The sequence below is a fragment of the Xenopus laevis genome, chromosome 3S, assembly GCF_017654675.1.
Source record: "Xenopus laevis strain J_2021 chromosome 3S, Xenopus_laevis_v10.1, whole genome shotgun sequence".
Taxonomy (NCBI): domain Eukaryota; kingdom Metazoa; phylum Chordata; class Amphibia; order Anura; family Pipidae; genus Xenopus; species Xenopus laevis.
Window position 1 is genome coordinate 19,676,007 of NC_054376.1, and position 25,788 is coordinate 19,701,794.

General features: G+C 41.6%; 1 protein-coding gene and 1 long non-coding RNA gene across 6 annotated transcripts in view; one reads left to right on the forward strand and one right to left on the reverse strand.

The window, feature by feature from the left end:
* The window catches only part of LOC108712655 (adhesion G protein-coupled receptor L1-like), a 442,227-nt gene that overhangs the window by 279,667 nt on the left and 136,772 nt on the right, over positions 1–25,788 (forward strand). The gene's annotated exons all lie outside the window — the stretch shown is intronic.
* On the reverse strand, positions 549–24,361 carry LOC108712656. 2 transcript variants are annotated; one of them, XR_001935026.2, is made up of 4 exons: positions 24,174–24,361; positions 4,404–4,628; positions 1,192–1,273; positions 549–866 (listed from the first exon to the last, which is right to left on the reverse strand). It is a non-coding gene; the product is annotated as an uncharacterized LOC108712656 (long non-coding RNA). The 2 variants fall into 2 exon arrangements; XR_005966567.1 differs by lacking the exon at positions 4,404–4,628 and having other exon boundaries at positions 24,174–24,349.

Below are 25,788 nucleotides of genomic sequence, written 5' to 3' on the forward strand. Positions count from 1 at the left end.
ACGTAACAGAGCAAAACCTATACACACAATATGTGAAACTTTACAACTCTATGACACATACCGACATAATAACCCCACAACCAAAGATTACACATTTTATTCAGGAGTACATGGTACACATTCCAGAATAGATTATCTATTTTTATCTCAAACGCTATTACCCTGGATCGAAACCACTAAGATTAACGCTATAGACATTTCAGATCATGCATTAATCTCGCTTAACCTGAGACTACCCACACCTCAAACTTATTCGCACAATTGGAGGTTTCCAACTTACCTGTGCACTAGTGAAGATTTCCAAAACTTTTTAAAAACTAATTGGGCCAACTATATAGATGACAACATCGATCACTGGGATAACCCACAATTGCTTTGGGCTGCGGCTAAGCCAGTATTGAGAGGACAGATCATCTCATACTTAATCAAACAAAGGAAACACTTTAATGAAAAATATAATCTTTTACAACAACAACTAACTAAACAATACAAAGCTTTTAAAATCACAAACTCGCTAACAGATAAAAATGAATACAAACACACAAAGGAACTTTTTGATACTTTATTGACGGAAAAAGCACATAAATCCATTAGCCACACTGCCAATAAATTTTACAGATATGGCAACAAATCAGGAAAACTACTAGCACAAATAGCAAAGAAACAAACACGAAACACATATATACAAAAAATTAAAACGCCAACAGGATGGACACAAAATACAAAACAAATTAGAGACATAATAACTGAACATTTCAAAAAATTTTATGAACCATCATCCGATGACCCGCAAGACGGTCTACAATTTCTGAGGGAAGCTGAACTTCATAAATTGACGGTCCAAGATCGGGAGATATTAGACACACCTATAACAGAAAAAGAAATATCATTCACAATCACACATTTAAAAAATGGGAAAACACCAGGCCCAGATGGCTTTTCGGCAGAATTTTATAAACAATTAATGCCAGACATTATACCCACTTTAGTTAAGCTATATAACGATACTTTACAAGGTACTCCTCTCTGGCATGAAGCAAATGTAGCCAGAATCATATTAATCCCTAAAGAAGGAAGAGACCCAACAGACCCAACGTCATATAGGCCAATATCACTACTTAATCAAGACCTAAAAATATTAACTAAAATAATGGCAGACAGACTACAACAAATTTTACCTTCGATACTTACCGAACACCAAGTAGGCTTCATCAAACACCGTCACCCAGTCCAAGCAATACGGAAAATAGTCACAGCAATCTACCACAGTAATCTGGAAAAAAGAAAATATGGAATGCTGATAAATCTAGATGCAGACAAAGCATTTGATAGAATATCACACGCACACCTATGCCGCTTATTCAAATTCCAACATTTTGGCATTCAAACTCTCAATCTATACAAAACTTTATATGCAACACCCACCACATTTCTAACGGTAAACAACACTAACTCAGAAAGATTCATAATAGGCAGAGGCACACGCCAAGGATGCCCGCTATCGCCTCTCTTCTTCAACATAGCAATTGACCCACTACTGAGACACATACTAAAATCCCAACATTTACAAGGAATACAAATAGGCCAAACGAACTTGAAAGTGACAGCTTTTGCAGATGACATCTTGCTCTTTGTCAAACAACCAAAGACAGAAATACCTGCTCTTTTGCAGATAATACAAAGATTTGGCAAAGTTGCAGGATTTCAAATTAATCTAGAGAAATCAGAGGCCCTCCAACTACACCACACAGAAAACTCAGATTGGCCAACACAATTTCCTTTTAAAAAATCGAGACAAACCATTAAATACCTGGGTATTCAAATACCCTCACACCATAAAGATTTTTACTCTCTCAACATAAGAAAGATAATTGACACCATACAACAAGAAACAGTACAGTGGAAACACATCAATTTATCATTTCTGGGCAGAATACATTTCATTAAAATGATTCTATTCCCAAAACTTCTATATCCTATACAGATGTTACCGTACTGCATCAAATCAACTGATCTAAAGCGATTGGACCAAATATTTAGAACTTTTATATGGAGTAAAAAGAGACCACGGATCAGCCTTTTTAAATTACAGCAACCCAAATCTTTGGGCGGCCTTAATTTCCCCAACATTAAAGCCTATAATGAAGCAGCCCTCCTCAGATACACTGGTGACTGGATACTTAAAAGAGATCTATACACAACAACCTCTTTAGACCAATATGGAACAGACAATCTCTCCTTAAACTATTTACTACATATGCCTTGGCAAAACATCCAAACCCACATTAAAAACAACCCATTATTCTCGGATACATATAAAGCCTGGCACTCAACCAGGAAAAGATATAAACTCTCACCCTATGTCTCCCCTTATATGACGTGGATAGGCAACAAAAATTTCCCACCAGGAATGCAAAACTGTATCCTCAACCAATGGAGTGAAAACGGTCTACACAACATATATGATATACTAGATAATAAATACTCTGTACTGCCCCTAAATAAGCTTAAAGAAAAATTTCCGTTCACAAGCACCCATATATACCTAAACCTGCAAATCATTCACTTTGCCAACACCACAATGCAATCCTTCACCGAAAACGATAAAACCAACCCATTAAATCTACTCTGGAAAAATAAAAATAAAACACTTTCAACCTCACATATATACCATATTGTTAAACCCTCACTAGTAGTAGATGACGAAAACAAATCCAATTTTAGCTGGACGGCAGAGATACCACAAACCACGGAAACAGACATACTGAAACAACATAATAAAATCATGACACTACTTCCAGCAAGTAGATACCAAGAGATGTCACTACAAATCCTTCACAACTCATACCTTACTCCAATTAGAAGATTTAAGATGGGTAACCTCTCCTCAGACAAATGCTTAAAATGCCACGAGCCTAAAGCTAATTTAATACATACTATATGGTCATGCTCCTCGATCCAACCATTTTGGAACGAGGTTGCTCAATTTGGTGCACAGGTGATTGGAAAACCTCTTCAACCACACATAGAATGGGCCTTACTCAGCAATACCACCTCCTTTACAGAAGCCACGAGAACTGAAAAACACTTCATGGGAAGATTGGCAGCAGCAGCTAGGAAAACCATTCTGCAACAATGGCTAAATACTGAACCCCCACCAATACTATTAGTGAAACAAAAATTACATCACTTATTTCATATGGACTGGCTGGAAACCATAAGCAAAAAAGAACACAATACAGTAAAATTCTTTGATATTTGGTCGGCCTATATAACACACCTACCACAACAGATTAAATACCTTACAGTATATACCTTCAAACACACATCATGGTACGACATGGAATCCTTAAAAGGGCACCCTCTGGTCGTGGAATCGTCCCAATACCTGGCTAACATACGAGAACAACAACAAGCTGATACTGAGCCTCCCAGAAGTTACCAAGTCAATAGAATGCTCACCTCATACTTGTGCTAAATCATACAGGACATTCTCTCTAAACCAATGACTTAAGCTGAACTAATTGTTTGTAAAACAGTTGAAATGTTATATATGTGATGTCACATTCACTGCATACTAACTCGCAAAAACGAACAAATATGCTATGTGACCTTACTTATTTGTGATAATAAAAACAAGTTTGAAAAAAAAAAATAGCTTCTTGTTTTAAAGACGGTCTCATGCTGGGCAGGTTGACTGCTACTACTCTGGCACTCTTAAAACAGAGGAGGGAAAAGTCCATTCTATCCATCATTGTCAAGTCCTTGGCAGGCAAGTGAATGGCAATACAATGTCGGAGGACAGCAGTATAGATAGATTGGACCATTCCAGTGCTTGACATAAAAAATAAGACCTAAAACTTGTGGGAAAATAGTATAGTTAATCAGGTACCTATGAATCTGGAGGCCAAAGCCAGATGCTCTCTATGCTTTGCCCTAAGTAGGGCTGCCTAAGTAGTGTTCTAAATGCAACTAGTTTTCGATATTTCATAGGAAGACTGGCATGGGAATGGGTTGTGACCCGTAGACTAGGAAAGAAACAGTTAATGGCATTGTGCTCCCTGGAACTGCGCTATTGTCCAGAAGTGGCTGTTTAATGACACCTGATCTCAGCTGATGTAACAGCATTATTCCCCTGTCCCCGAGTTACATTCAAATAGTTACACATGCTGGCATGTATAAAGGCACAAACACACTGGGTGATATAAAGACATATACATTTTGTGTACTATAAGCCGAAGGTTGCTTTACCTTCAATTACAGTTAAGTTTGTGCAGGCAAAATGTGTGGTAGATCACAATAAAGAGAAATTTGGATGACCACACATGAAACAGAAGGAACAAAACAATGCAGGGTTCAGTTTGTAGCCCATGGCTTTAGGTCCAGAAGAATACAATAATCACCTTCTCTATGGATTTCATTACTGGAGGGATGTCTCCATATGTCTCCATTGCTGCTCGTTGGGGTTCCAAGATGGAGCTGTTGTGAGACAAGGCCTAGAAACCAATCTAGGTGCTGCATGCCCTACTCTTTATGAGGATGAATCTAACACTGCCAAAAAAAGTAGTTATGTGTGGTAAGCTTCTTTACCATATTTATCCAGTGCATATCTCCAAGCGTTCATCAGCCTGAAAAGTAACAGGACATGCATAAGTTTAACAAGGGGCCTCATATGTCAAAGCTGTGAAATAAATGTACTGTAAATGAAGAATTGTGGGAGGTAATCCAGAGGGTTCTATATGCAGAATAACTTCTGATGACCTGGAGAAATCCCTTGGTCATGCATGGGGAAAATTGTTCCTCCAACTTCCCTTTCCATCTTCCAGTGTTAAAGAAAGACTATTACAACAAATACGGGATCATGTTGGAGACTATGTATGTATCACCCACTCTTACACCAGACTCTACACAGGTGTGTGATGCCCAGACAAGTAGGTTGCACATAGAAGATTAAATGAGTGGGGTTGACTCTATGTTAACAGACATGCATCCCACTGTGTTACTGAGCCTGTAATGGAAGCATGTTTCAAGATCATAGAAACTCAGAGTGCAATAATTACATTACTAAACACAGAGAAAAGTATATATATTTGCAATTACTGCCTTTACATAACACATAATGCTGTGGTTGGAGTGTTAGCTTTAGTTCGTTTCCCTGTGATGAGCTATTGAACTGTACTAGAAGAAGGACAGAAATGAATAAAATACCTGCAGAAATGTCTTTGTTAGCTCTGAATGCAGAGAAACTAAGGCAGTATAAGCAGTGAATACATTATATTTGTGCTGCCAATATACAAGCAAATCCGCCGGGAAGCAAAATCAGTAAATAGTCCTAAAAGCTCTAAATAGCAGCAAATGAGTTAAATACAATCTATTTCAGTGACATCTGGGGTTTTATTAAAGTAATATTTTTTTATTAAAGGGAATTTTTAGAGAAATTTTAAATGCAACTTTTTAGAATAAAGATAAATAATAATCAAATGTACTTGTAGAGGTAGGGTACCATTTATGGTGAACCTAGGCAGCAACAGAAACTGCCTTAGTGTGAAGTTCATTAGCTCCATAAGTGCAACATGCTAAGAGAGCCCTTAAAGTAACCAGCATGAGGCAGGTGTTAATTGATGGGCTCCCTTTCTTCCATTCACCCTGCACCCTTATGTGTAATTCATCAAAGCAGACTAATCTGGTGTATTGGTAAAAGGTGCAAGTTCCTGAGTTTTGAACACATTGGGGCAGATTTACTAAAAGGTGAAGTGGCCGTCGCTAGCAAAAATTCAGAAATCCAATCCGCTGGGAGATTGCCAATTTACTAACAGGAGTAGAGGACAATTTGCTAGCGAAAGAGACAGTCACTAGAACAGTTTTGCCTGTGTGTGCTTGGAAGAGATAGTGTAGGGGGAGAGCTGTTAGTGATTTCAGGGACAGATGATAGTAAGTTTGCTGGCTAGTAATCTGCTTGATACTGCTCTGTATTGGAGGGACAGAAGTCTGCAGGGATTTGAGGGACATTTTAGCTTAGGTAGCTTTGCTGGCTAGTAATCTACTGTTCTCTTTAAACAACTGCCATACGTTGACCTTGTAGGCATTGTTTGCCCAGTTTTTTTGGACGCAGCCACTGAAGCACAGTTGCCAGAAAAAATATGCCATATAAATGCTGAAAATAGTAATTTTTCGCCATACGTTGACCTTGTAGACATTGTTTGCCCAGTTTTTTTGGTTGCAGCCACTGAAGCACAGTTGCCAGAAAAAATATGCCATATAAATGCTGAAAATAGTCATTTTTTGCCATACGTTGACCTTGTAGGCATTGTTTGCCCAGTTTTTTTGGTCGCAGCCACTGAAGCACAGTTGCCAGAAAAAATATGCCATATAAATGCTGAAAATAGTCATTTTTTGCCATATACGTTGAGTCAACGTATGGCAAAAAATGACTATTTTCAGCATTTATATGGCATATTTTTTCTGGCCTCTGTGCTTCAGTGGCTGCGGCCAAAAAAACTGGGCAAACAATGCCTACAAGGTCAACGTCGTTGACCTTGTAGGCATTGTTTGCCCAGTTTTTTTGGCCGCAGCCACTGAAGCACAGAGGCCAGAAAAAATATGCCATATAAATGCTGAAAATAGTCATTTTTTTGGTCGCAGCCACTGAAGCACAGTTGCCAGAAAAATTATGCCATATAAATGCTGAAAATATGCATTTTTTTGGTTGCAGCCACTGAAGCACAGAGGCCAGAAAAATTATGCCATATAAATGCTGAAAATATAAATTTTTTTGGTTGCAGCCACTGAAGCACAGAGGCCAGAAAAATTATGCCATATAAATGCTGAAAATATGCATTTTTTTGGTTGCAGCCACTGAAGCACAGAGGCCAGAAAAATTATGCCATATAAATGCAGAAAATATGCATTTTTTTGGACGCAGCCACTGAAGCACAGTTGCCAGAAAAAATATGCCATATAAATGCTGAAAATAGTCATTTTTTGCCATACGTTGACCTTGTAGACATTGTTTGCCCAGTTTTTTTGGTTGCAGCCACTGAAGCACAGAGGCCAGAAAAAATTAAACCAGTAGGGTTTGCACCCTAGTTTGTAACGGTGGCGGAGGGAGGAGGAGGAAGCTAAAGGACAGCTGTGTGTGGAGTCATGAGGCTTGAAGAGAAGGACAGCTGCATAGAAGTCAGAACAAGTCTTCCGGCGTGCAGTAACCCTCCGAGATCCACCCCTCATTCATTTTAATAAAGGTCAGGTAATCGACACTTTTGTGACCTAGGCGAGTTCTCTTCTCAGTTACAATCCCTCCTGCTGCACTGAAGGTCCTTTCTGAGAGCACACTTGAGGCTGGGCAAGACAAGAGGTTCATGGCAAATTGTGACAGCTCTGGCCACAGATCAAGCCTGCGCACCCAGTAGTCCAGGGGTTCATCGCTCCTCAGAGTGTCGATATCTGCAGTTAATGCCAGGTAGTCCGCTACCTGCCGGTCGAGGCGTTCTTTGAGGGTGGATCCAGAAGGGTTGTGGCGCTGCCTTGGACAGAAAAACATTTGCATGTCTGACGTTACAGACTGGCCAAAGGGCTTTGTCCTTGCAGGTGTGCTCGTGGCAGGATTACTGGCACCTCTGCCCCTGGAATGTTGATGAGTTCCTGAAGTGACATCACCCTTAAAAGCATTGTACAACATGTTTTGCAGGCTGGTTTGTAAATGCCGCATCTTTTCGGACTTGTGGTATGTTGGTAACATTTCTGACACTTTATGCTTGTACCGAGGGTCTAGTAGCGTTGCGACCCAGTACAGGTCCTTCTCCTTAAGCCTCTTGATACGGGGGTCCTTCAACAGGCATGACAGCATGAAAGACCCCATTCTCACAAGGTTGGATGCAGAGCTATCCATCTCCGCTTCCTCATTATCAAGGACTGCATCATCCACGGTCTCCTCCCCCCAGCCACGTACAAGACCAGGGGTCCCCAAAAGGTCACCACTAGCCCCCTGGGAAGCCTGCTCCTGTTGGTCCTCCTCCTCCTCCTCCACAAAGCCACCTTCCTCCTCTGACTCCACTTCTGGCACCTCTCCCTGCGTTGCAGCAGGTGCCTGGGTTCGTTCTGGTGATTCCGACCAGAAATCGTGCGCTTCCAGCTCCTCGTCACGCTGGTCTACAGCCTCATCTGTCACTCGTCGCACGGCACGCTCCAGGAATAAAGCGAAGGGTATTAGGTCGCTGATGGTGCCTTCGGTGCGACTGACCATATTTGTCACCTCTTCAAAAGGTCGCATGAGCCTGCAGGCATCGCGCATAAGCACCCAGTAACGGGGGAAAAAAATCCCCAGCTGTGCAGATCCAGTCCTACCACCCAGTTCAAAAAGGTACTCGTTGACGGCCCTTTGTTGTTGCAGCAGACGTTCCAACATAAGGAGCGTTGAATTCCAGCGAGTCTGGCTGTCAGAAATCAAACGCCTGACTGGCATGTTGTAGCGCTGCTGAATGTCAGCAAGGCGTGCCATGGCTGTGTAGGAACGTCTGAAATGGGCCGACACCTTTCTGGACTGGGTGAGAACGTCCTGGAATCCTGGGTACTTGGAGACAAAACGTTGGACTATTAAATTTAACACATGTGCCATGCAGGGCACATGTGTTAAATTGCCTAGTCTCAACGCTGCCAACAGATTGCTTCCATTGTCACACACCACTTTTCCGATCTGCAGTTGGTGTGGGGTCAGCCACCGATCGGCCTGTGACTGCAGAGATGACAGGAGTACAGATCCGGTATGGTTTTTGCTTTCCAGGCACGTCATCCCCAAGACAGCGTGACAACGGCGTACCTGGCACGTCGAATAGCCTAGGGGGAGCTGGGGGTGCACAGGTGTGGAGGAGGAGAAGGAGGACCCAGCAGCAGAGTAAGAAGAAGAAGAAGACGAGGTAGAGAGCGATGGAGGAGTAGAGGTGGTGGCAGAACCGCGTGCAATCCGTGGCGGTGACACCAACTCCACTGTTGTTGTTGAGCTACCCATTCCCTGCTTCCCAGCCATTACCAAGTTCACCCAGTGGGCAGTGTAGGTGACATACCTGCCCTGACCATGCTTGGAGGACCATGCGTCAGTAGTCATATGGCCCAACACTAAGTGACAGAGATGCGGTAACTTGGCTCTGCACATGTTGGTACAGGTGTGGTATTCCCTTTTTAGAAAAAAAATTGCGGCTGGGTACCTTCCACTGCGGTGTCCCAATTGCTACAAATTTGCGGAAGGCCTCAGAGTCCACCAGCTGGTATGGTAAAAGCTGGCGGGCTAAGAGTGCAGACAAGCCAGCTGTCAGACGCCGGGCAAGGGGGTGACAGTCAGACATTGGCTTCTTACGCTCAAACATGGCCTTCACAGAAACTTGGCTGGTGGCAGATGACTGGGAATGGGAACAGGTGGTCAAGGTGGAAGGCGGAGTGGAGGGTGGTTCAGACGGGTCAAGGAGAGCAGAGGTAGAGCAGTAAGATGCTGGACCAGAAGGAGTGTGGCTTTTAGTTTGCCTGTTGCCTTTGAGGTGTTGCTCCCAAAGTGCTTTGTGCTTGCCGCTCATGTGCCTTCGCATAGAAGTTGTACCTATGTGGCTGTTGGGCTTACCAAGGCTCAGTTTCTGACTGCACTCATTGCAAATTACAATGCTTTTGTCAGAGGCACACACATTAAAAAAATCCCACACTGCTGACTTTTTGGAAGTGTGCGATCTGGCGGTAACAGTAGAAGTTGGCGGCATTGGCGGCAATGGCGGGTGCGTTGGCCGGCTGAACACAGGTGCCGATACATGTTGTTGCCCTACTGATCCCTGCGGGCTGTCCTCCCTGCTTCTTCTAAGTCTTATTCTCCTACTGCCTCTCTGACTCTCCGTCTCTCCATCTGAACTACCCTCCTCTTGCTCTCTTCTACTAGGCACCCACAAAACATCAATCTCCTCATCATCATTCTCCTCAGATGCATCAATTTCTTCTGACACATCACAGAAGGAAGCAGCAGCGGGGACCTCCTCCTCATCACTCATTATGTCCATCTCTATCGTGTTCTCTGCCAGAATTAAATCTGGTGTAAGGTCCTCATCTCCTTCATCTTCTTCTGGCAATAATGGTTGCGCATTACTCAGTTCAAGAAACTCATGGGAAAATAACTCCTCTGACCCCAGTGAAGAAGGGGCACCGGTGGTGGAGGAAGTGTTACGTGGGGTGGCCATAGCAGTGGAGGATGAGGAGGATGTTGTGGTAAAGTTAGAAACGGTAGAGGATGGGGTGTGCTGTGTAAGCCAGTCAACTACCTCTTCAGCATTTTGGGAGTTCAGGGTCATTGGCTTTTTAAAACTGGGCAATTTGCTAGGGCCACAGGATTGCATAGCAGCACGGCCCCTAGCACGGCCTCTGCGTGGCGGCCTGCCTTTGCCTGGCATTATTTTAAAAAAACAACAACAACAACAAAAACTCAGTTGGTTTTTCTGGAAACGATAATACACACAGCTAGATGGCGGGTTGAAGAAAACAGTGTGCAAATAATGCCTACAAGGTCAACGTATACACTACTACAGCGGTGGATACGGATTACGTAAAATATATGAATGCTGCTTGAAAAAAAGTAACTCAAGTGGTTTTTCGAGAGACGATAATATTATCAATATTTAGACAAAATGTGAACAAGCTCACACAGCTAGATGGCGGGTTGAAGAAAACAGTGTGCAAATAATGCCTACAAGGTCAACGTATACACTACTACAGCGGTGGATACGGATTACGTAAAATATATGAATGCTGCTTGAAAAAAAGTAACTCAAGTGGTTTTTCTAGAGACGATAATATTATCAATATTTAGACAAAATGTGAACAAGCTCACACAGCTAGATGGCGGGTTGAAGAAAACACTGTGCAAATAATGCCTACAAGGTCAACGTATACACTACTACAGCGGTGGATACGGATTACGTAAAATATATGAATGCTGCTTGAAAAAAAAGTAACTCAAGTGGTTTTTCTAGAGACGATAATATTATCAATATTTAGACAAAATGTGAACAAGCTCACACAGCTAGATGGCGGGTTGAAGAAAACAGTGTGCAAATAATGCCTACAAGGTCAACGTATACACTACTACAGCGGTGGATACGGATTACGTAAAATATATTATGGCTGCTTGAAAAAAGTCACTCCGGTGTTTTTTCTGGAGACGGTAATATTATGGATATTTAGACAGAATGTGAACAAGGTCACACAGCTAGATGGCGGGTTGAAGAAAACAGTGTGCAAATAATGCCTACAAGGTCAACGTATACACTACTACAGCGGTGGATACGGATTACGTAAAATATATTATGGCTGCTTGAAAAAAGTCACTCCGGTGTTTTTTCTGGAGACGGTAATATTATGGATATTTAGACAGAATGTGAACAAGGTCACACAGCTAGATGGCGGGTTGAAGAAAACACTGTGCAAATAATGCCTACAAGGTCAACCTATACACTACTACAGCGGTGGATACGGATTACGTAAAATATATGAATGCTGCTTGAAAAAAAGTAACTCAAGTGGTTTTTCTAGAGACGATAATATTATCAATATTCAGACAAAATGTGAACAAGCTCACACAGCTAGATGGCGGGTTGAAGAAAACAGTGTGCAAATAATGCCTACAAGGTCAACGTATACACTACTACAGCGGTGGATACGGATTACGTAAAATATATTATGGCTGCTTGAAAAAAGTCACTCCGGTGTTTTTTCTGGAGACGGTAATATTATGGATATTTAGACAGAATGTGAACAAGGTCACACAGCTAGATGGCGGGTTGAAGAAAACAGTGTGCAAATAATGCCTACAAGGTCAACGTATACACTACTACAGCGGTGGATACGGATTACGTAAAATATATTATGGCTGCTTGAAAAAAGTTACTCCGGTGTTTTTTCTGGAGACGGTAATATTATGGATATTTAGACAGAATGTGAACAAGGTCACACAGCTAGATGGCGGGTTGAAGAAAACAGTGTGCAAATAATGCCTACAAGGTCAACGTATACACTACTACAGCGGTGGATACGGATTACGTAAAATATATTATGGCTGCTTGAAAAAAGTCACTCCGGTGTTTTTTCTGGAGACGGTAATATTATGGATATTTAGACAGAATGTGAACAAGCTCACACAGCTAGATGGCGGGTTGAAGAAAACAGTGTGCAAATAATGCCTACAAGGTCAACGTATACACTACTACAGCGGTGGATACGGATTACGTAAAATATATGAATGCTGCTTGAAAAAAGTAACTCAAGTGGTTTTTCTAGAGACGATAATATTATCAATATTTAGACAAAATGTGAACAAGCTCACACAGCTAGATGGCGGGTTGAAGAAAACAGTGTGCAAATAATGCCTACAAGGTCAACGTATACACTACTACAGCGGTGGATACGGATTACGTAAAATATATTATGGCTGCTTGAAAAAAGTCACTCCGGTGTTTTTTCTGGAGACGGTAATATTATGGATATTTAGACAGAATGTGAACAAGGTCACACAGCTAGATGGCGGGTTGAAGAAAACAGTGTGCAAATAATGCCTACAGGGCAAATAATGCCTAAAAGGTCAACTTATACACTACTACAGCGGTAGTAAAATAAAAAAAAGTAAAATAAAAAAAAATGAATATTAAAAAAAAAAAATTAAAGTTGGTGCTGCTGAACTACTAGGAGCAGCAGATTAGCACACCAGTCCCACTCCCCAACACTGCTAGACTAATAGCACTGGGCTCTTATAGTAGTAGTAGTAGTAGTAGTAGTAAAACAACAAAAAAATAAATAAAAGCAGTCCTTACAAGGACTACTGTTATTGCAGCAGTCAGCAGATGAGATCAGAAGCAGGACAGCTGCCCACTGCAGCTACATACAGAGCACTGCAGTAGAAGGTAGATTACTAGCCAGCAAAGCTACCTAAGCTTAAATGTCCCTCAAACCCCTGCAGACTTCTGTCCCTCCAATAACAGAGCAGTATCAAAACGATTACTAGCCAGCAAACTTTCAACTGTCCCTGAAATCACTAACAGGCAGCAGCTCTCTCCCTACACTATCTCTTCAGCACACACAGGCAGAGTGAAAAAACGCTGCAGGGCTTCGGTTTTTATAGGGAAGGGGAGTGGTCCAGGGGAGAGCTTCCTGATTGGCTGCCATGTACCTGCTGGTCTGGGGTGAGAGGGCAAAAAAAAGCGCCAACAATGGCGAACCCAAAATGGCGAACGTCGCGCGACGTTCGCGAACTTCCGGCGAGCGCGAACACCCGATGTTCGCGCGAACAAGTTCGCCGGCGAACAGTTCGCGACATCTCTAGTAACTACAAAACAACATTACTTACAGGGAATGCCCTCAATGGGATCATGCAGAAAGCCTCAAGACTATAAAGGTCTGCAGATCAAGCCCTAACTACTGGCTTCACTACCTTATACTCTCGCTTTATGTTACACTGACTTCCTGTCACATGCAACAGCTGAGCTAGCAATTACAGATTGGGAATACCAAACAGATAAACTATAATTGGCATGGCCATAACAATCACTAATAATGACTTATATATGTAGGGACCCGTAGGGTTAATGGTTTTTGAGCCACATGTCTGGAAATCCCCTGTTGGGCTGAGCTATGGGGGTTCCTGGGGTTCTGGTAGGGGCAAGAGCCCTTGTGCTGGCATGGCAGATACTGAAGGAAGCCACAAGGTGTCGCAGCTGCACCTCTATAAAAGGAGATGCCATGTGCTCACACAGCCATTGTTACAGTTTACAGATTTACTGTAACAGCCATCTGACTGCTGGATACTATGTCATGAGGATATTGTGATTCAGGCTGCAAAATGTAGAGGCAGGTGGCCTCTGAGGTTTGGGTAGGCGGCCCCAAGCCTTGGAGCTAGATTTGGAGACGCTGGAGCTCCAAAATCTGAAATTCTGTGTGTTCACGTTATAAACAACGTTGGGAGCTGGATGTGAGGAGTCAAGAGGGTAATCTTGCTCACGTTATGGACAGCGTTGGAGCATTACCTGAAGGATTTAAAGCCCTGTTGTGTGCTCGGCTAGGAGAGCCTGGAGCTTCTAAAGACCTCGTTGCTGTGGATGCCTGTTCCAGCTCTGAGTTAGCCTACCCGTCTTTGTGAATCCCCCAGGTGAGTGTTGCCTGAGGGAGGGAAGAATAAGAATCCAGCAATCTCCTGTTTGGGAAACAGGCTGTTTGTGTGCCTGCCACGTGGGAGCAAGTACTTTCCAGCGGGAAAGGTATATGGGCAGGTAGTGCTACCTGGGACATTGATACTCTTTTGGGGAAAAGGGACTGATACTCTCTGATTCTGCCAAACGGAGCAGTGCAGGACTTTGCCTGGCAGGGAGGTGCCAGGATGGGACTGCCACAGGTTCCCAGGGTAGTGGGTCAATTGTATGAATGCAATTGTACAGTTTTACTTACCCTTTAATTTACACTTTCTTTGTATAAAGTTGATGTTTTTATAAAAGCAAAGTGCGTTCAATGTTTACCTAATGGGGCCACCCGCAGGTGTATTCCCGGATCCCATTAGGTGAAGGCACTGCCGGAGAAGAATTCCCAGTACCTTTTCACCTTGCAAAGGGGACTCAGGACCTGTAAGTTGGTAATAAAGTACAACCTTGGCACCAGGGGGGTCGCCAAGAGGGTATATATATATATATATATATATATATATATATATATATATATATATATATATATATATATATATATATATATACAGTCCAGGTGTGTATCCACACTCTGACTTGTCCAAGTGGGTGCTATATCAAGGTATGCACAGCGGAATAAATGATTGTTGATCAGTAACATTGGAGTGCTTATCTTCTTCATCGCTATATATATATATATATATATATATATATATATATATATATATATATATATATATATATATATATACTGCAGACCAATTCAAAATTTATGGTATTAGAAACTAAACCTCCCTTAATAGAGAACTGAAGCTAAAACAGAGAGAGGTGTGGTGGATTAATAGATTTAAATCATTATATCCTTCAGGTCTAAATAGGGACTATGACCTATTCTTATTCCTCTGATGCCTTTGTAGGGTTAAAATGGTCGAGAAAAATGCAATATGCTAATTATGAAGTCATTTCCTGTTTACTGCTTTTTAATTTTATGTGTGTAATGCTGTTTTATATGACTTGATAAAGGGCATATAGCTTGCCTAGCTGGCTTATATTAAAATGAATTATATAGCATAACTATGAATAAACAAATTGTGCTTCAGTGTAATTAATCATTAAATGTGTATTGACAGAAAACATGTGACATATTATTTTATACAAAAGTTTAAAAAACATCCATAGCAATCCATTAAGTTATTAAGTTATTAGACCATTAGTCTCTCTACTCTATTAATTACTATAGTGTGTGAGTACAATTATTATACAGTATTAATGTCCCTCTTATGTTTCATATGATGTTTATTTTAAACATGTAAAAATGGTACCGGAAGCTGCACTTTTATTACTAACAATTAGACAATAATTTCCTCATTAACCAACAAATTTTTCTTCATTCAATTTTTACAAATTAATAGATATTGTTTGGAATAAATTTGTTAGAATGAACTATTGAATATTAAAATCTAAAGTTGAAGTTTCTCAATCAGTTCCCCTTATACATGTAATTAAGCTTACTCTATAAAATATTTGATATCACATTGTTCAGCCCCTTATAACTATATCCAATAAAGACATCCAATTAACCTCTCTTTTAAACAACAGTGTATCATTGTCTCCTTTCCTCTTTCCCAATCTCACTGTTTCAATTACCTGGAAAGATACAAAGTATTCTTTAACACCATGTTCTTTAATTACATGTTCTGCTATTGCAGAGGAGATATCTAGTCTACTAATACAGGCTATATGTTCCAAGACTCTGTCTTTCAGCAGTCTGGTTGTCTTTCCAACATTTTGTTTTCAATCAGTTCAGTCTGGTTGTCTTTACAACATAGGGGCAAATTTACTATAGTGCGAAGTGGCTAACGCTAGCAGAAATTCGCCAGCGTAACGTCATTTTGCCACTTCGACGATATTCTAATGGGTGCTGGCGTAAATTCGCTAGTGACGCAAACCTACTCTAGCGCTATTTCACAGCCTTATGACAGGCGAAGCTGCGCTATGACGAAGGGACATAATTACGCTAATTCATTAACTTGCGGATTTTCGTGAATGTTACCTCTTGCGCCAGACTTTACTTCGCCACCTCAGACCAGGCGAAGTGCAATAGAGTAGATAGGGATGGTTAAAAAAAAGATTACATTTTTGGCGTCTTTTACTTTTTATAGGGTGATAGGCTGAAAAACATCAATTTTTTTGGGGGGGTACCCTCCTTCCCCCCTACATTTGATAACATATGACACCTAAACTATACTGTGGGCACATGTGTAGGGCATTAGAATACATTTATTAAGGTTCCCTGGCCTTGTGTAGTGTAATGTATTTTCTGCTGCATATACGGGCATTGTACTATAACTGCACGCCGTATGCAAATTTCCAATCGATATCGTAACTTAGAACCGCTGATCATAACATTGCTAGCGCAACCTTGCAAATGATCAGTAACTTGTGCGCAACTTCGGATCTTTGTGAATTTTTGCAGCTCTGGTGAATCTACTCCTGGCGAAGTGCGGCGAAGTAAACATTGGCGCAACTTCGAAGGTAAGTAAATTTGCCACATATTGTTTTTCACAGTGACAGGTAGCTAGGTATATATTAGAATAACTTTGGCTAATTTGGCAATAAATCATTCTGCTTAACTCCCTAGCTCCTGCTTGTTTTGGCACAGTGTGATTGGTAAGAAAGGAGATTGGGTTGGGCTAGTGGGAAGGACCTTTACATTTTACTACAGGTGTCCCAGAAAGACCAGCATGATTGGTTGCTCTATAACAATATGGCAAGGTTGAGGTCTGCCTGCCATCTAGCTCTGAGTGGACCTTTTGGGTAATACAAGCTATGTTGTACGACTGAAAGCAATGCATTTACATTAGGTAACATCCTTCCATTTATCATGACTAAAGAGAAGGTCACTGGTGGGCCATTAGCATTATGCTTCTCTTTGCAGTCACTGTAATAGGGCAGGATTGACCAATTAAGGACTTATCCTGTTCAAATGGGTTTAAACATCAGAACAGGATTCAGGCATAATCAATCCATTTAATATTATGACTTCTTAACATAACTAACCATACACATCTGTGTTCAGTTTATAGTCTGTACTTGGAGCCATGCACATGAAGTTTTGTTTCCCAGCTGCTTGGTGTCATATGCTGAGCATGATATACCAAGGGGTTATTTTACCAACATTCTGATTTTTTTTTTCATGAATCATATTTCCTCTCTAAAAATGTGTGTTTTTTATTTCCCTAAAACTCTAAACATTTGAGATCTATTAAGTGTAAAAATCACAAAAAACTATCATGCAAAACTATGCCAAGTAAAAGCTACCGATGTCCCATAGAAGTCTATGGACCAGATTTACTAAAGGGGGAAGTGCTCGTTGGTAGCAAATATTCGCCAAAAATCCCATCCGCAAGGTGTTTTTTCACTATGGCGAACTATCGTTACTCCGCAAATTCACTAAATTGCAAGTTTTACACAATGATACCTTTTTCACCAGAGTTCAGCTTAGATCTGGCGAACTGATAAGATGACACTGCATCCTCCTCAATCTAATGTCAATGACATCTTATCCTGTATGCCGAAGTTTTAAAAATTATAGAGATTTTCATATTTTAAAGTGGGATTGTCTTTAAAAGTTTTTGTTGAACATTTTTGTGTGAACTTTTTTTGTTTGAAATATTGAACATTTTTGTTTGAACATTTGAGGGGCATGACACATTTCTTTTAGGGTGAGCTCATATCTAGGGCATTAGAGGATCTCGTTTGCCTTTATTTTGCTTCCATGGACATTTGTAATAATAAGTGAACACTACAAGCATTTGCACCAACATCACAAATGTTGGTGTTTTTTTATATTTTAAAGCGGGATTGCCTTTAATAGTTGTAAAAAAAATTGTATTCTAACATTTTTTTTACCTTTTGAGGGACATGCCACATTTGTTTTAGTGTGGGCTCACGTCTAGGGCATTAGAGGATTTCTTTTGTCAGCATTTTGATACCTTGGACATTTGTAATAATAAGTGTCTGTCAGGAGCACCCGTTGGCGTTCCCATCTCCGGCGGTGTCAAAAGCAAGATGGCGGCGCCCATGTTCCACGAGGGGCGATTCCGGCATGAGGACGTCACACACCTGCCGTGAACTTTGAAATAAAAGGACTTCCAGGTCATGGGTTCAATGCCCGAAAATAGGAATTGCTGGATCGTGTTTCTGGGTTTCTTAAATTCCTGTTATTGCTATTCTTGGACTTCTTGACCTTTGCCTGAACCCTGGACTTTGATCATTGCCACCAGCCTTCTAAACCTGAAATCCTGACTAAGTTTATTCTTGATCCCTTTGTACTGCGTATTGGACTTTGACCCCTAGGCTTTACCTTGGTCCAGACTTCTCCCACTTGGAGCCAATAGGCTCTCTGACAGTATTTTCGGGCCATGAACCCCACTGAGGAAGCTACGCCCGATGTTGGAATAGCTCTCCAGGTATTGGCGTCCTGCATGGAAGCGTATGAAGCTTAGCAGGTCCACATTGGGCAAGTACTGGACACTCTCCTTTCTCTGATGTCATCCGCCTCCTCGGTCGTGGGAAATCCTCCCGTCGCAGTTACTCCTCCTTCTGTGGCCTATAATGGGGATCCTCAAGCCTGCAGAGGTTTCGTTAGTCAGTGCCTGATCCAGTTTGAGTTTCAACCAGTACTCCAGCAAATGCACCAAGGTGGTTTATGTGATGTCACGTTTGGAGAGGAATCCGCTCGAGTGGGCAACACCACTTTGGGAGAAGAATTCTCCTCTGACCTTTGATGCCAAGGCCTTCCTCCAAGTCTTCCGTACAGTTTTTTGAAGCTCCTGGTCATGTTGCTAATGCCTCTACAGATCCAGTAAGGGAACCGCAGTACCAGTGAGAACGCCATTGATTTCAGAACTTTGATGTCTGAAACTAACTGAAACAATGAGGCTTATGCAGCGGTCTTCTATCAAGGTTTGTCGACTAGACTCAAGGATGACTTAGTCTCCAGGGATTGTCCTGAACTTTTGGAAGACCTGATTGCTTTCACCATCAAGCTAGACACCCGGCTCTGGGAGCACCAGTCCAATAAAGAACGAAACAAAAGATTCCTGCCTGGTCTGCCACCTCTCTTCCAAAGACCCCTCCTTCCCAATCCTGTCAGTCCTCCTCCTGTAACTCCCTATAACCTATAATCTATGCAGTTCAGTCAGATGCTTCTCTCTGAAAAAGATAAGCTCCGGATACGTTTGGCTGGACTATGCCTATATTGTGGTGGAAAAGCCCATTTTGCCAATCGTTGTCCCCTGAAGTTGGGAGGATCTCCTAACTCAGGTCAAACTGGAGAATTTTATCTGGGTGGCATCGAGCCTGCACCCCAAAGGAACTCTCATTGATTTCTGTTGCCATTACAGATTAGGCTAACTGACAGGATTCAGGATTCTTTGAGGTCTGGCCTAGTGCCGAGAGACTGGCGAATTGCTAATGTTGTGCCGCTATCTAAAAAGGGATCCCGTTCTCAGCCTCAAAACTATAGGCCAGTTAGTCTGACGTCAGTGGTAGGAAAGCTTTTCGAAGGGTTAATAAAGGATAAGATACTGGACTTCATAGCAAATCATAATACTATGAGTTTGTGCCAGCATGGTTTTATGCGTAATAGACTTGCCAGACTAACTTAATTTCTTTTTATGAGAGGGTAAATAGGGATGGCAGAGGATGTGATTTACTTACACTTTGCTAAAGCATTTGATACAGTGCCACACAGAAGGTTACTGGTTAAATTAAGGAATGTAGGCCTGGAACATAGTATTTGTACCTGGCTAGAGGACTGGCTACAAAAAGTGGCAGGATATTTTTTTAATTGGACCAGTGTTGTTAGTGGAGTACCGCAGGGCTCTGTACGAGGTACGTTGCTTTTCAACTTTATTTATTAATGACCTGGACCTGGAGGTGGGCATTGAAAGTACTGTTTCTATTTTTGCAGATGATACTAAATTGTGCAGAACTATAGGTTCCATGTAGGATGCTGCCACTTTGCAGAGTGATTTGTCTAAATTGGGAAACTGGGCAGCAAACTGGAAAATGAGGTTCAATGTTGATAAATGCAAGGTAATGCACTTTGGCAAAAATAATATAAATGCAAGTTATACACTAAATGGCAGTGTGTTGGGAGTTTCCTTAAATGAGAAGGATCTTGGGGTTTTTGTAGATAACAAGTTGTCTAATTCTGGGCAGTGTCATTCTGTGACTACTAAAGCAAATAAGGTTCAGTCTTGCTTAAAAAGGGCATAAACATAATTATGCCTCTTTATAGGTCCCTGGTAAAACATAATTATGCCTATTTATAGGTCCCTGGTAAGGCCTCATCTGGAGTATGCAGTGCAGTTTTGGACTGTCAAGGTTGGGGTTGTTTTCTCTGGAAAAAACGCGCTTGCAAGGGGACAGGATTACACTTTACAAGTACATTAGAGGACATTATAGACAAATAGCAGGGGACCTTTTTACCCATAAAGAGGATCACCATACCAGAGGCCAGAGGAAAATTACCTTTCATTTGAAGCAACAAAGGTGGCTCTTTACAGTGAGGTTGTGGAATGCACTGCCGGGTGATGTTGTGATGGCTGATTCTGTTAATGCCTTTAAGAGGTTTGGTTTGGATTATTTCTTGGATAGACATAATATCAAAGGCTATTGTGATACTAAATTCTATAGTTAGTATAGATATGGGTATCTATAATTTATCTGAGAGTAGGGAGAGGTGTGTGTATGGATGCTGGGTTTTCATTTGGAGGGGTTGAATTTGATGGACTTTGTCTTTTTCAACCCGATTTAACTATGTAACAGGTGTATCGATGTGTCTGCCTTTCTTGATTCCGGGGCTGCAGGAAATTTCCTGGATGTCACCTTTGTCAAGTTCCTGAGAATTCCCCTAATCCCTCTATTGAATCCCCTGAGGGTCTTGTCGATTGACAATTGACTACTAACTTCTGAGATCATCTCTGAGACAACAGGAGATCTTCCACTGATGTCTGGATCCCTCCATCAGGAGAAACTGTCTTTTCTTTTAGTAGACTGTCCCTTGGCTCCTGTAGTGTTGGGTCTACCCTGGCTCCCTCTGCATAATCCTTCTATTGATTGGTCTGCCAACCATATATCACATTGGAGCCCTTACTGTCAAAAGAACTGTTTACCCGCTAAGTCCATTCATCGGGTGTCCCTTGCTGCAAACTTCTTTCTGGTACCATGCCCCCCCCCCCCTTTGTCTCCTGCTGAGACTTCCACGATTCATTAGACCTTCATCTTCTTCTGCACTGGCTGGATTTTTTCTTTGTGGAGAAAAAGGATGGCGGATTGCATCCCTGTATAGACTACAGGGGCCTAAACAAGATCACGGTGAAAAACCAATACCCTCTGCCTCTCATTTTGGAACTCTTCCATCAACTCCAAGGGGCTACGATCTTCACTAAGTTGGATCTCCATGGAGCTTACAACCTTAACTGCATCCGAGAGGGTGATGAATAGAAATCGGCATTCAACACCAGAGATGGGCACTATGAATACCTAGTAATGCCCTTTGGCCTCTGCAATGCCCCTGTTGTCTTCCAAGAATTTGTAAATGATATCTTCAGAGATTGTCTGGGGCAATCCGTAGTCATATATTGGATGACATTTTAATCATCTCCAAAGACTTGGAAAGTCACCGAACCCGGGTGAAAGAAGTTCTCTCCCACCGAAGAGAAAATTCCCTTTTTGCCAAGCTGAAGAAGTGTGTCTTCGAGTTGCCTAAGATTCCTTTCCTGGGTTACATTTTGTCTTGTGGGATGGATCCTTCTAAAGTCTCGGCAATCCAAGATTGGCTTCTACCCACCAGCACCAAGGCCATACAAAGATTTGTCGGTTTCGCTGACAATTTATCGAGGGGTTCTCCTCTCATATTGCTCCTGTCTTGGCTCTCATCAGCAAGGGAGGAAAACCTAATCCATGTCACCCAGAATGCAGAACCAGAATTCCTGTTATTGCTATTCTTGGACCGTTGCCTGAACTATGGACTTTGATCAGTGCTGCCACCCTTCTGAACTCTTGCCTGAGATCCTGACTTTGTTTATTCTTGATCCCTTTGTACTGTGTATTGGACTTTGATCCCTGGGCTTCCTCCTTGGTCCGGACTTCTCCTGCTTGGAGCTGATAGGCCCCCTGACAGTGTCCACTTCAAGCGTTTGCACCAACATAAATGAAGACATATATAAATAAATGACAATTTTCTATTTGTGATTACCCAATGGCACATACTACTAAAAAAGTGTATTATTATGAAAATGGTTTATTTACATGAAGCAGGGTTTTAGATATGAGCTGTTTTATGCAATATCTTTTTATAGAGACCTACATTGTGTGAGGGGTATAGTTTTACTTTAAGTCAGTTACGAGTATAGGCACAACATGCAAAGAGAAAAATGGGAATAACACATCATAAAAGTAGGTGCTAATTCCAGGGCTAATTCTAGGGCTCCCTTGTATCTGTACACCCTGCATTTTGAACCTTGCATGCAATTCATCATAGCAGAGCATACAGGCAGGTTAATTGGCTCTTGATAAAATTGACACTTGCTTGTGAATGTGATAAGGACCTTAAGCTCCACCGGGGCAGGAACTGATAATAATGATGTATAGTCCATTGTTAAGCTCCACAGAATATGTTGGCGCTATATAAATTAATAATAAGGATAATAGCAGGTGGAACTGGTAGATTATGGGTCAAATATAGCAAGAAGCATGTATGGTGCAAGTACCTATCTTACCCCTAGCACACATTGTGAAAATGGACACTCTTTTGAGTGCTCTGAAACACTTATGGGGTTATGTAATAAAAGGCACTAGGTTTCCCAAAAAGCAGTAACCCATAGCAACCAATAAGATGTTTTCTTTTGAACAAGTGACCAGTAAATTCTACCTGCCTCTTGGTTTCTATGAGTTACTGCTCCTGGGCAAACTCAGTGCCTTTTATTACATAACCCCATAAGTGTTTCAGAGCATTCGAGTGCCCATTTTCACAGTGTATGCTTGCATCCTTCAATTATATACTCTTGCCTGCCTCATCCTTCCCTATCTGGTGACATTGAATATGACTGGGTAAGGTCTACAGCCCCATTTGACATGGCTTACACCCTAAACCAGGGGTGTCCAAACTTTTTTCTCCAAGGGCCATATGCGGTAAAATATACAAACAGCCGGGCCACTCATTGTGGCCACGCCCATTTTGTGGCCACACTCCCTGATTAACATGTTCATTTTATGAATTGTAAATAAGTAACACACACACACACAGTGAAACACATATACACACAGTGACACACATACAGACAGATACACACACACACACAGAGTGACACACACAGTGACACACACATACAGACAGTGAGACACACACACACAGTGACACACATACAGACAGTGAGACACACACACACAGTGACACACATACAGACAGATACACACACACACACACACACACACAGTGAAACACATACAGACAGATACACACAAACACACACAGTGACACACATACATACAGTGACACACATACAGACAGATACACACAAACACACACAGTGACACACATACATATAGTGACACACATACAGACAGATACACACACACACACACACACACAGTGACACACATACATACAGTGACACACATACAGACAGATACACACAAACACACACAGTGACACACATACATACAGTGACACACATACAGACAGATACACACACACACACACACAGTGACACACATACATATAGTGACACACATACATATAGTGACACACACACACACAGTGACACACATACAGACAGATACACACACACACACACACACACACACACACACACACAGTAAATCACACACTAGATCTGTAACGGACTCCCTTGCCAGGCTGCAGCCTCACTAAATCCACCCCTCCCCCAAGCCAAGCACCGAGCAGTTACTTACAGTTCATCAGATGCACGAAATCCAGGCCAGGCAGCAGTGTAGAAGAGGAATGGAGCCATGCTTTCAGTTGTTTACTGCCCCCCCCCCTCCCCGCACTACACTAAACTCCAGTCACAGGGAGGGCGGAGTTTAGGACAAGCTTCCTCGAGTCTACAGTGAAGCACTGTAGGTTCCGCCCCCCAATGACACGTGGTAGGAAACTTTTTTCTTCTAGATGCTGAGAGGGGGAGGGATTTTTGCACGCTGCGGGCCAATATAAACTGGATATCGGGCCGCATTTGGCCCGCGGGCCGTAGTTTGGACACCACTGCCCTAAACCATTTGCTGTGGTCCTCTTTTCATTCATTCTTTTCTATATTGTTAATGTTTCTGTAGCAGATACCTCACTTATCCAAGTTTATTTTGCAAGTGCTTGTAATGTAATTTTCTTGAAAATAATGTATCTCCAGCAAACTAAGCACATTCCCAGGCACGTGTATCACCATTCATAGTTAGCTATAAAATATTCTTGGTTTGATTTGTTTATGTCTTCCAGTCGCCTAACCTTTCTCTTCCTCCTACTGGTTTATTAGCATGGGGGGATGACAATAAGAGAATGTGTATTGTCCTCATCTGAGGGTAGGCTTTTTTAATAATTTAAGAACTCTAATAATTAAAAAGCCATAGTCATACTGAGGCAATGAGCCTCTTACTTTGTAAGAGTATCATAGGTGCAGCCTTTTCAGTCGCCTGCTTTAAATTTACCTAATGATCTCTTGTCTCTCTCTTCCTCTTACACTGAATGACTGTTTCCAAGATATCTTATTGTAAGTCACACTCTGGTTTTGTTATTCCAAAATATTCATCTTAAAATGGATCATATGAAATCATGATATCACTGAACCCAAAAATTAAGGGTTTCCAGCTAATGGCAGATAACAAGAATCATATTGATTCATCTGCTAGATGCATATTCTGATTATAGGAGTTGATCTTTGAGGTGTGTGTGGGGGAAGGTAATGTCTCTTTGATTAGATCTGCTTTTGTTATCCCATTCAAATAGCTGTGGTCACCTGCTGGTTACTTACTGTCAGTATTAGTATGTGTCGCTTTGTTGAGCTTCTTAATTGACTCAATAAATCACCACTGGGCCTGTAAAAGGGTCATTAACTATGAGTAAAGGGTAAACCATTGTGGTTGGTAAACTGATCTTTAGGACAACACATTTGTAAAGCTAAAGGAAGATGCGTATTCTGTGGGATTCCCATCCACTTTCCAAGGCAATTCTACTTATCTTTGGGTCACATGCTAGATGGCAGTTTAATTCATTAAGTCATAAAAACAGCATATTATTGGTTACTATCAGTAGTTGAGGCTAGACCTACCTAGCAAACTCATTTTAGGATTAGTGTCCATGTAAAATGTAGCATTATGAGAGATGGCACAAACCCCAGAGTCCTTTGGAAGAGACATATATAACGTGTAGGCATTATTTTTGTCATTGCTGACTTAGAAAGCTATTGAGTGTTTTAATTTGATACTGTCACAGGAGTTTTCTCAGTACAGAAAGATATACCTCTCAGCAAGAGATAATAGCAGATGATGTCCATATCAGGGAACTTTCTAACTATGCTGA